Source organism: Bufo bufo, chromosome 3 (genome assembly GCF_905171765.1).
Source record: "Bufo bufo chromosome 3, aBufBuf1.1, whole genome shotgun sequence".
Taxonomy (NCBI): domain Eukaryota; kingdom Metazoa; phylum Chordata; class Amphibia; order Anura; family Bufonidae; genus Bufo; species Bufo bufo.
In genome coordinates, this window is record NC_053391.1 from 499,030,346 (window position 1) to 499,040,079 (window position 9,734).

The 9,734-nt window shown below is 41.1% G+C and overlaps 1 protein-coding gene across 2 annotated transcripts in view; it reads right to left on the reverse strand.

Annotated features, from left to right (window-relative positions):
- Window positions 1–9,374, reverse strand: part of SLITRK6 (SLIT and NTRK like family member 6) — a 56,726-nt gene extending 47,352 nt beyond the window's left edge. For both annotated transcript variants that reach the window (XM_040425318.1, XM_040425319.1), the window contains exon 1: window positions 8,987–9,374. The gene's annotated coding sequence lies outside the window, so the exon portion shown is untranslated. The remainder of the gene's footprint in view (window positions 1–8,986) is intronic.
- Between the last annotated feature and the right edge of the window lie 360 nt (window positions 9,375–9,734).

Here is a 9,734-nt window from a genome sequence, read left to right on the forward strand (position 1 = left end):
TGTAGCAAACGCACAGCATCCGGGCTAAATCCTGACCCATTAATTTCAGTGGGTCTGTGAACATGAGTGAAGTTTTTTCACACATTATCTTTGTGTGGCGAAAATAACCTTGCCACTGGGTTTTGGAGGGGCCTATTCTGTTATTGAGTGCGTCACAGACTATGCCATTGTGTTTGTTGAATGTATCGTTTTTGTGTTTAAAGGGAACCTGTCACCGTGATTTTGTGCATAGAGCTGAGGACATGGGTTGCTAGATGGCCGCTAGCACATCCGCAATACCCAGTCCCCATAGCTCTGTGTGCTTTTATTGTGGAAAAAAAACTATTTGATACATAAGAAAATTAACCTGAGATTAGTCCTGTCCTTGACTCATCTCACGTACAGGACTCATCTCAGGTTAATTTGCATATGTATCAAATCGGTTTTTTTTACACAATAAAAGCACACAGAGCTATATGGACTGGGTATTGTGGATGTGCTAGCGGCCATCTAGCAACCCATGTCCTCAGCTCTATACACAAAATTCCGGTGACAGGTTCCCTTTAAACTGTAAGGATTGGCTGCTATGTTATGTCCTCAGTTCCCAACCAGGTCCACAGGGGTGGTACCCTTGTTGAAAAATGTGTATATAAGTCAATGCTTGTGTGTTCAATAAAGAGTTCCTGTTTTACCCTTCATCATGTTGAGGCTGGTGTTTGGGTAACTGATCGACACTGGGGATTGCTATACGCTGAAGATTTTCTATACTCCCCTGGGTATAACTACTAGCTCTTGTAAGAGCTGTTCCTGTTCCTGGTTCCTGTGGTGGTTACGGTGTCGAGTGGAGTGCTTGGAGTCCTCAGGAAGCACTAGGAGCATCCTTCAACGGAGGTACCCAGTCGGGGTGCCAGGAGATCCGTTACACTTTGCATTCAGGAAAAATTGTAGTATGTTCTATATTGTGCGTTTTTCACATAGCCCTGGCTCGACAGAAGTGAATGCGACTTGAGTGAAAAACGCAACGCATCCTGATGCAATGTGTTTTGCACTGATGGTTACTAGGAGAGGTAGATTGTTATTCTTTATTTATTCCTCACATGCATGAAAAATGTATGCAATCTGGATACAATCCTGACTCCAAAGACATACTGATGCTAATGTCTGTAAAGCGCTGCGGAATATAATAGCGCTATATAAGTGCATTAAATAAATAAATAATAGAAAAAACAGAAACACTGGACGCAATCACAGACAAAACTGATTTAACTTGCCTGCAATACTATCGTTTTTTTCCTGAACAGATCCTGACACAATCTGTATCACTCATATGAAAGAGGTCTAACAATGTCCTAAGGGGATCACACCGGAGCTGCATGCTTTGCTCAGAAGTTATCTATATAGCAGACATTCTGGTAGTTATAGATCCACCAAAGCAGGATAACAAAGCTGGAAAAACTGGATCTCTCTCTGAGTATCTCATATTTTTAAAAGTTTATATGAGCGAGCTGTTGTAGGGGAGAAATCAAACTGGTAAAAGCCTAAAAGAATATTTACTGTGCAAATCGCACTAGAAGTGAAGTATATAGAGAATGCAGCAAATGTATGACAAATTTTAGGCACATTTGTGCACGACTAGAAAAGGAACACATGACTAAGAGAAGTTAACTCATGCATCCGTCAACACTATTTTCTTTATTTGCAGTTTTTCTTTATGGATAACTTTGCAGATTGTAGACGGCAGCACAATTGCAAGATGTCAACTGAATAATTAACATTTTAATTTAGGCCATGCTGACGTTCATGTTGGAGGCCCCTTTGCAGATTTCATCAACAGCATGGCATGCTGCACTCTATTGTCCAATAAAAACGACAGACATATGATGTAAACCTGATGGACCTGGCCTATTGTAATCAATAAGGTCTGCGTTGTTAGTTTTCATCTTTTGACAGATTCAGCACTTGCATAATTTTCTTTGTTCTGCTCCTAGGATGGAGCGGAACAATAGAAATGAGTAGCACCTAATATAAGCCTTTACAAAGTTACACCTGAACTCACAAGCAGGGCAAATCATGTCCTACATTTTTAGAAAGTTATGAGAACATCACCACAAGGAATGAACAGTGCCCTTGATCTTGCCACAGGGGAGCCATTTGGGGTCCTGGGAGCGCAATTAACCACAGTATCTCAGGGTTTAAATGTCTGTGATTGGTGCTATTGCTGATGACAAACATTAGCTCTGGGTGTCTGCTGTTTAAAGCAGCAGGAACTCGGTGGCTATGGCGCCCGCTCATGTTTAAAGTCCAACTTCCACCTTACATGTACAGTAGTGGTCGGGAAAGGGTTTAGTTAGAGAGAGAAAGGGTTTAGTTAGAGAAAGGGTTAGCAGACAGCAACCTGACTCATATTACTCAGGAACTTGGCTAATAGCGCTGTGTTACAATGAGGTGAGCCTTACAAATGTTGAGACTTTGAATTGATCCAAAGTATCAATTTTCTCAACCACAGAATAAAAACGAAGGCCAGACTAGTTTCAGTGAAATATGGTTCTATTTGTTCAAAGTAAGGCTTGAGTTGGGGAGTCTGTGGTTTGTAGATTTTAGCTAGTTTTACTACTGGTTAGGCTAATTTGGATAAGATTATATTCACATTTGCATAATTTCATACTCTTTATGTTCCAAATTTGAATAACAGAAGCATGAAGGAAAATGTGAAGATAGAACAACCAATGCAGTTCAGAATTGTGTTTGTAACCATTGTGGGGATTTGCTCTGGTAGACAGGCTAGCAGACGCAGTACAGAGGCAATCCCAAAGTCTTTAACTTAAACAGTTCGGTGTTTTATTCACACATAAGGGAAAACAAAATGACCGTTCACAGTCTTGGTGTTTGTTCACACCATGCAATGTCCATAGGACAAAATCTTCACCTGGCTAGAAGTTTTCCATCCACAGTCCACAGCAGGCTTTAGGGACCTGTTTCCCGGCATGCGGCTCTCAGCCCCTTAGCACGGTACAACTTCACAGGTTCCAAAATACAGAGACTCCCCAGCTTCTCTGTCAGATGGAGGAAACACCACACCCAGCTGAGACTGCTGGCTGGGTTTTATATAGGCCAAAAAAGACCCAACCTGGATGATGGGGAGCAGCCACCCACCCAGCACTTTGGCTACTCCCAGTAAGAGCCGGCCCAGACCAGCTTTACAGCCATACTAACAACAAAACAGTATCAGTCAGCACTAGCTGCCGCTGACAGTTAAATCTACCGGCTCTTACCTTACCGAGGCCAGGAATCATGGTGACACATACCTTCCATCAATGACGGCCCCTTGCGCCTTCCTACACCATTGTCCCTTTAATGTATTTTAAATAGTGCATCATGTTACATTACTGATCTAGATTTAAGCTGTTAAAAAGGATTTCCGTCAATTCCACTATATGGAAAGTGTAACAGGAGGTACATAATGTGCAACTGCACTAAGACCCTGGAAAAAAAAGGAGACCAGTATTAAAATTCCATGAAAAGTGGGGCGTCCAAGTGTCACAGTACTGACCCTTATTAATTAGAATGATTCATTTAATGGCCTTGCACATATTATTTTGCCTTTCTTATATGTACCCGTTTGTTCCAGTTTGGTGACAGTGAAATGCAGCTCAGCCAAACATAGCTGATAAGAGATGTCAATGTTCTCAAGTCCAATTCACTGCTCTTCCTCTGTATGAGGATGCCAGTAATTCAGCACAGAGAAGATGTCGCACGGCAGTCTCAAATGCCACTACCCTGAGATGTAATGCATCAGTTGGGATGAAGGACAAGTTACATAAAGTTGTGGTAACCATCTTCATCTTGTGGACAGTGTGTAATAAAAATTAATTGGGAAATTATCATCCAGGACTTTATAAACTATAAACTGAGAAAGATTACAGTTAAAATGAGAAGAGTCCAGTAATTTCATAATTAAGACCTGTTATATTGCCGAGCCATGGAAAAGTATGTTAAAAATAGAAGAATACTATGACTATTGTTACACTATTATTTTAAATGACTATTTGACCTTATTAATTATGGATTTTACTGCTACCTTCAGCTAGCAAATGGTGCAGTTGTATAGTTCTGACTTGTCCTAAGATTTATATATTGATGGCCTATCGTCATCCACCTTTCGGTCTGACGACCTGTGACCTGCACCCCCCCCCCCCCCCTCCGACGACCAGCAGTTTCAGAGTAGCTACAGTGCTGGAAATACACAGCTCTGTCTGTTGTGTAGTGGACAGAGAAGGTTACACAACATCCACTACACAACAGGGAGACCTCTACCTTGTTATAGCAGACCAGCAGGGGAGTGGAATATTGGACGCCAACCCCCCAATCAGATATTGATGATTTGTTGTAAAGATAGGACATCAAAATTAGAATCACTAAAACCCCTTGATAAAATATACATGTTTTCCCCATCATTCTGCACTTAAAGAGGACCTTTCACCAGAATAAAACATCTAAACTAACTATACAGACATGTAGAGCGGCACCCAGGGATCTCCCTGCACTTACTGTTATACCTGGGCGCCGCTCCGTTCGCCCGGTATAGCCTCCGGTATCTTCATAGTTAGGCTCCACCCAGGGGAACCTGACGGCGTCTCTTTCTCCTATGCTGTAGCGCTGGCCAATCGCAGCGCTCAGCTCATAGCCTGAGAGAAAAAAAAAAACTCTCAGGCTATGAGCTGAGCGCTGTGATTGGCCAGCGCTACAGCATAGGAGAAAGAGACGCCGTCAGGTTCCCCTGGGTGGAGCCTAACTATGAAGATACCGGAGGCTATACCGGGCGAACAGGGATAATAGTAAGTGCAGGGGGATCCCTGGGCGCAGCTCTCCATGTCTGTATAGTTAGTTTAGATGTTTTATTCTGGTGAAAGGTCCTCTTTAATATTTCATAATGACAAAGTGAAAACAGAATGTTAGAAATATTTGCTAATTTATTGAAAAGGAAAAACTTGCATTGACATAGTATTCAGACCCATTACTCAGTACTTAGTTGAAGCATCTTTGGCAGTGATTACAGCCTCTTCTTGGGTATGATGCCACATGGTTTTTACACCTGCATTAGGGAGGGCATTCACAGAGCTGTCCCTAATTATCTCCTGTGTTGTCCTGGCTGTGTGCGCAGGGTCATTGTCTTGTTGGAAGGTAAACCTTCCACCCAGTCTGAAGTCCAGAGCACTGTGGATAGGTGTTCATTTACAATATCTCTGTACTCAGCTTTCCCTCAACCCTGACAAGTCTCCCTCAGCTCTTACCATTCTCCCTGTCCCAAATGGTGAAAAACACCAAAATAGCATTTGGAATAACCCCTATCCCCCTGCTCTATGGAGTCAGCCAAAAAGCAGGGACTTCTAAAGCAGTGCTGATATTTCAATCTGCTGGAATTGGAATTTCAGTGTGTTGGAGGCTTATACCCTGCCTGTCTCCTGAATTTCCTGTTGAGGTTGTGACATCATGCACATGCACCTAGCCGTTCTGTAGCTGAAGATGGAGTGGACTGGAGGAAGGAGCAAGTCCTTTATCTGCAAGATCTCTCCTAAACTGCTTAGAACAGCAGTTTGTGGAGCACCTTGTAGACATAGCAGTGTGTACTATAAATTAACTGAATTTGTGTTATATAAATTTTTTCAAGGCTTAGTGCCCCTTTTAAATGTCAGCAATAATGGTTAAGATATGGACAATAACATGATGGGAATGGATAGAGTTTCCAACAAATACTATTAGTAACAATCAACATCTTAAACTTAATTAAACTATAATCTATAAGTCTGCACAAGTTTCTATGGTCCCAATGTGCTGTCACGCTATTGTAATGGTGCTTTAATACACCACTTGGTATATATGTACTGTATGCATGTAAGTTTACTTATAATCGTCTATCTTCTTGTAATATTTCCCATATTTACTAGAGACAATCATTTAATGTTCTGCCTGGTAACGTTGATAACGATCCGCGGTCATTACCTACATGTATATGCCGCATTTAGCATGGGGACAAACAATTGGTATTATAATTGTTCTTCCCATATAGGTTTCATATTTTCGCAGCACATGCCCTGCATACACTGGGTAATGTACAGGCAAGAAGCAAGCATTTTTAAAGCTAAACAAAAGATGTGATTTCCCAGCAAATGAGCTTTTGCTAGCCTAATGGGTGGTGGCATGATTAATAGGACAATGATGGGCACTTTTAAAATGGCCCTTCTAGAAAGACAGATGCGTTCTTGAAGCAGTCACTTATTACTGCACTTTATTACACTGAGGTCCTTAGTGAACAAAACTGTCTGGATACCCTGTAAGCCACTGTTCATGCCCTGCCTTGCATTATCAGTATATTATACAGATGGCACTATAGAGACCATCTACTTCCGTATATATTTAGTATACTTTTTTGCCCAAAGGAATATTGCTCCCAAGACTCCCTCCCACTTGTGTCTCTGTCTCTGCAAGGAGAATTAGTTTCTTCTGATAACGGATGCCCTGAGGTTCATACACTGATGTGACGCAGGAGACTTTTTACCATATACGCAAGCTGGGAAGGGGCAGCATGAATTTTGAATAGACTTATTTTATATTGTGCCTGGTCAGACTAACAATTTTATTATACCCCCCAAGTACAGTATATAGGAAAAAAAATTATAAAAGCAGCACAGTATGGCACACATTTGATATGTTTATAAAGTAAACTCCTGGTTAGTTCTGGCGTCTGGCAGAGCTGGGGCCCTAGGTTTGACAATATCTGCATGGAGCTTGTATGTTCTCCCCGTGTTTGGGTGGGTTTCCTGCGGGTGCCCCGGTTTTCTCCCGCACTCCAAAATCATTCTGATGGGGAACATAGATTATGAGCCCCATTGGGGACAGCATGATACTAATGTCTGTAAAGCGGTGCGGAATATAGTAGCGCTATATAAGTGTGTAAAATAAATACATATTGTATATATGGGTTATATAGAAGTACAGTTGTGGAGTAGTAGTTACGGGTAATGTTGATCAATTCTGAGAAAGACAACTTAAATGTATAGACTTTGGCTTATCCTTTAACACATCTATGCAGGGCTTCCCTAAAGGAATTGCAAACCTTATCAAGTCCCCATTCATAGAAGGATTGAATGGCAAGGTTTTAATATTTACCTAATAATAATTGCTGGAATGCAGTACTTGATACAGAAGGGTTGGGCAAGCTGTGATTCTAGGAGATAGGTTTTAACACATTTCCCATTAGTAACCGGATGTTCTTGGCATACTGAGGCAGACAAGTGTAAGTAATTATAGAATATTAAAAAGCCACCATAGTCGGATATGGTAATTGTTAACATATTAAAACTATTACAGAATCTCCCGTCTAAGGAGTACAGTGCTTTCTTTCTAAATTTGCCAAACTGTCCTTTCTCATTTAAGATATCAAACAGCCAACATTTATTAGGATGTCATCTAAGGGTATTTAATAATCAAAGTATTTAATGGTATCACTAACACATGTTGACTCGAGGCCTTCAGTTCTGCGGATACCTACACGTTGAGTTTAACACATTAATCACTCCTTTAGGTTAAATGGCTGTAAAGGATGGAATTGAAGTCTACTTTAAAGTGGGAGATTTGGCGTATACGCTGGATATAAAAAGGAATAACGCGGAATACCAGCTGAGAGCCATTACATTAGCACTCCCAGAATTGTTTACCCTGCGTCCTCTACATCCTGAGAGCTTGGTTTTGGACAGCTGCTGAGCACGTTCGGCACATTTGCAAGTTTTTAATTAAGAAAATCTCTGATTTCAATTAATAAACCTTATCCCGGGCTTCTTTTATAACGTAACTGCAGTATCATGGAATGATGCCATATTACACAGACCCTACCAGATGTATACAACTGTATAGGGTGGATAAACAGCATGCGGGTGTTCATAGGACTGAATTAGTGCCAACTTTTAGGTCACGTACATGAAGCTTGATCAGACCAATTATTCATACTTTCCTACAACAGACTAAGACATTTGTAGTTGCATCTTCTAAAGCTGAAAGCACATTTTATAGCTCGGAACAAGTACAGATCTGTAGGGCTGATTCTCATATCCAGGTAACAGGGGAAATTCAATAGGTGTAGGTAACTGAACTGGGAGGAACTGTGTATGACTAATGTCCACACCTCGCAGTCAGAAAACCCACATTCTGACATTCTGAGCTACACGAATTAACCCAGGGGGCATTTCTGTTTTTTTCTGCATGGGAGACAAGCCCTACTTAAAATAAGTATGGGTTTTACAACTTTATTCCCATTAATATTGTCTGTGTTACCTGTCTGTTGTACCTATTCATCTATCCAATATAGCATACAAAGCAAAACTTAGTGGTTAGATTTCTATTATTTCTTGTCAGCAATTCATTCAGGAAACAGTAGGTACATTTGGTTTTATACCCTCTAAATACCTCATAGCGTTAAACCTGTCACTTAAATGTTGAATTGTTACAACATATGGAAACCTGTACCCGCTAGACAGGTAGAGAGATGTTCCACATTTTGGAATCTGCATAAACAGAAATCTACCATCTGAATTGCAAAGTGTTTTATAAAAAACTCAAAATATCTGCAAACAAGTGATACAATTCATTTCCTAAGCTATGCAGGCATAGCAGAGCTGAGCTGTAATTTACCTGCCTCAGAGGGTTACATGCTGGTGAGATATCTACCTGCGTGTGCGCTCATCTCTACACAGGCTATAAATTACCTAATAATTGCATAATTGCTTGCCCCAACTCGAAAAGTATAGGTGAGCCTCTAAGGTGAGGTCTTCCCATCCAGCCCTGAGCAGGTTACTATCCTGCATCAGGTTTTGTTTCTGTATCTATGTACGAAAATAACAGAAAGTCACGAGAAACCACAAAACACAATAACTCTTACAGTATAGTCAAACAGTTATTACATAACTTGGTTCAGTGCAGGGTTACCACCGATTACACAGGGCAAATATCTTACCTAGGAAGAGGTCAATTGGGAAGATTAGATGGTATACAAGTCCCAACAGTCAGGCTGGTATCTGTCCTTCCTTCAAAGCTTTCACAAGGGAAATCCTTGCCATCTCAAAATGAACTTTGCTGCAAGAGCTTGAACATATCCAGAGTGAAGCATGCCACCCAAAGAGCGAGCGAAGGTCTCGGTGCTCTCATACAGGAGCTGATCCAGTGACATGCATCTCTGCCTTACTTAAAATGCAGAGCAGATATCCAGGCTATCTTGAATTTACTTGATGAGCTTAACCCTTTCCAGGCAGCAGTGCAGCAAAGGAATGTTTATGACAGATCCTTCCAGGGAGCTGCAGAGGTTGTGTGTGTGTCTGCTTCTCCAGTCTCATTCCTCTTTCTAGTCTTTCTTGTTAGCTTACATTACTATTAGTCAGATTGTTAAAAGGAGAGAAATGGGCGTCAACGATGAGATTTCTTGGCTTTGACTGAGCCTTCAAGCCCTTCCCAGTAGAAGAGGGCTTAATGTGCCAGTGTCATTTTACATCCAACTCCACCTCTAGATCTTTGCAAAGTCTCCCTCTCTCTGCTGCCATTCCTTTAATAATGCACACACACACACATTATATATATATATATACATATATATATATAGAGGAGATACCTGTCACAACCCGTCCACTGCTGGAGGAAACTGTAAAATAAATGGGAAAAGAAAATGATGGGCTTGTAGTAAGGTGTAGGAGTTTTCTGCATGCTGATAC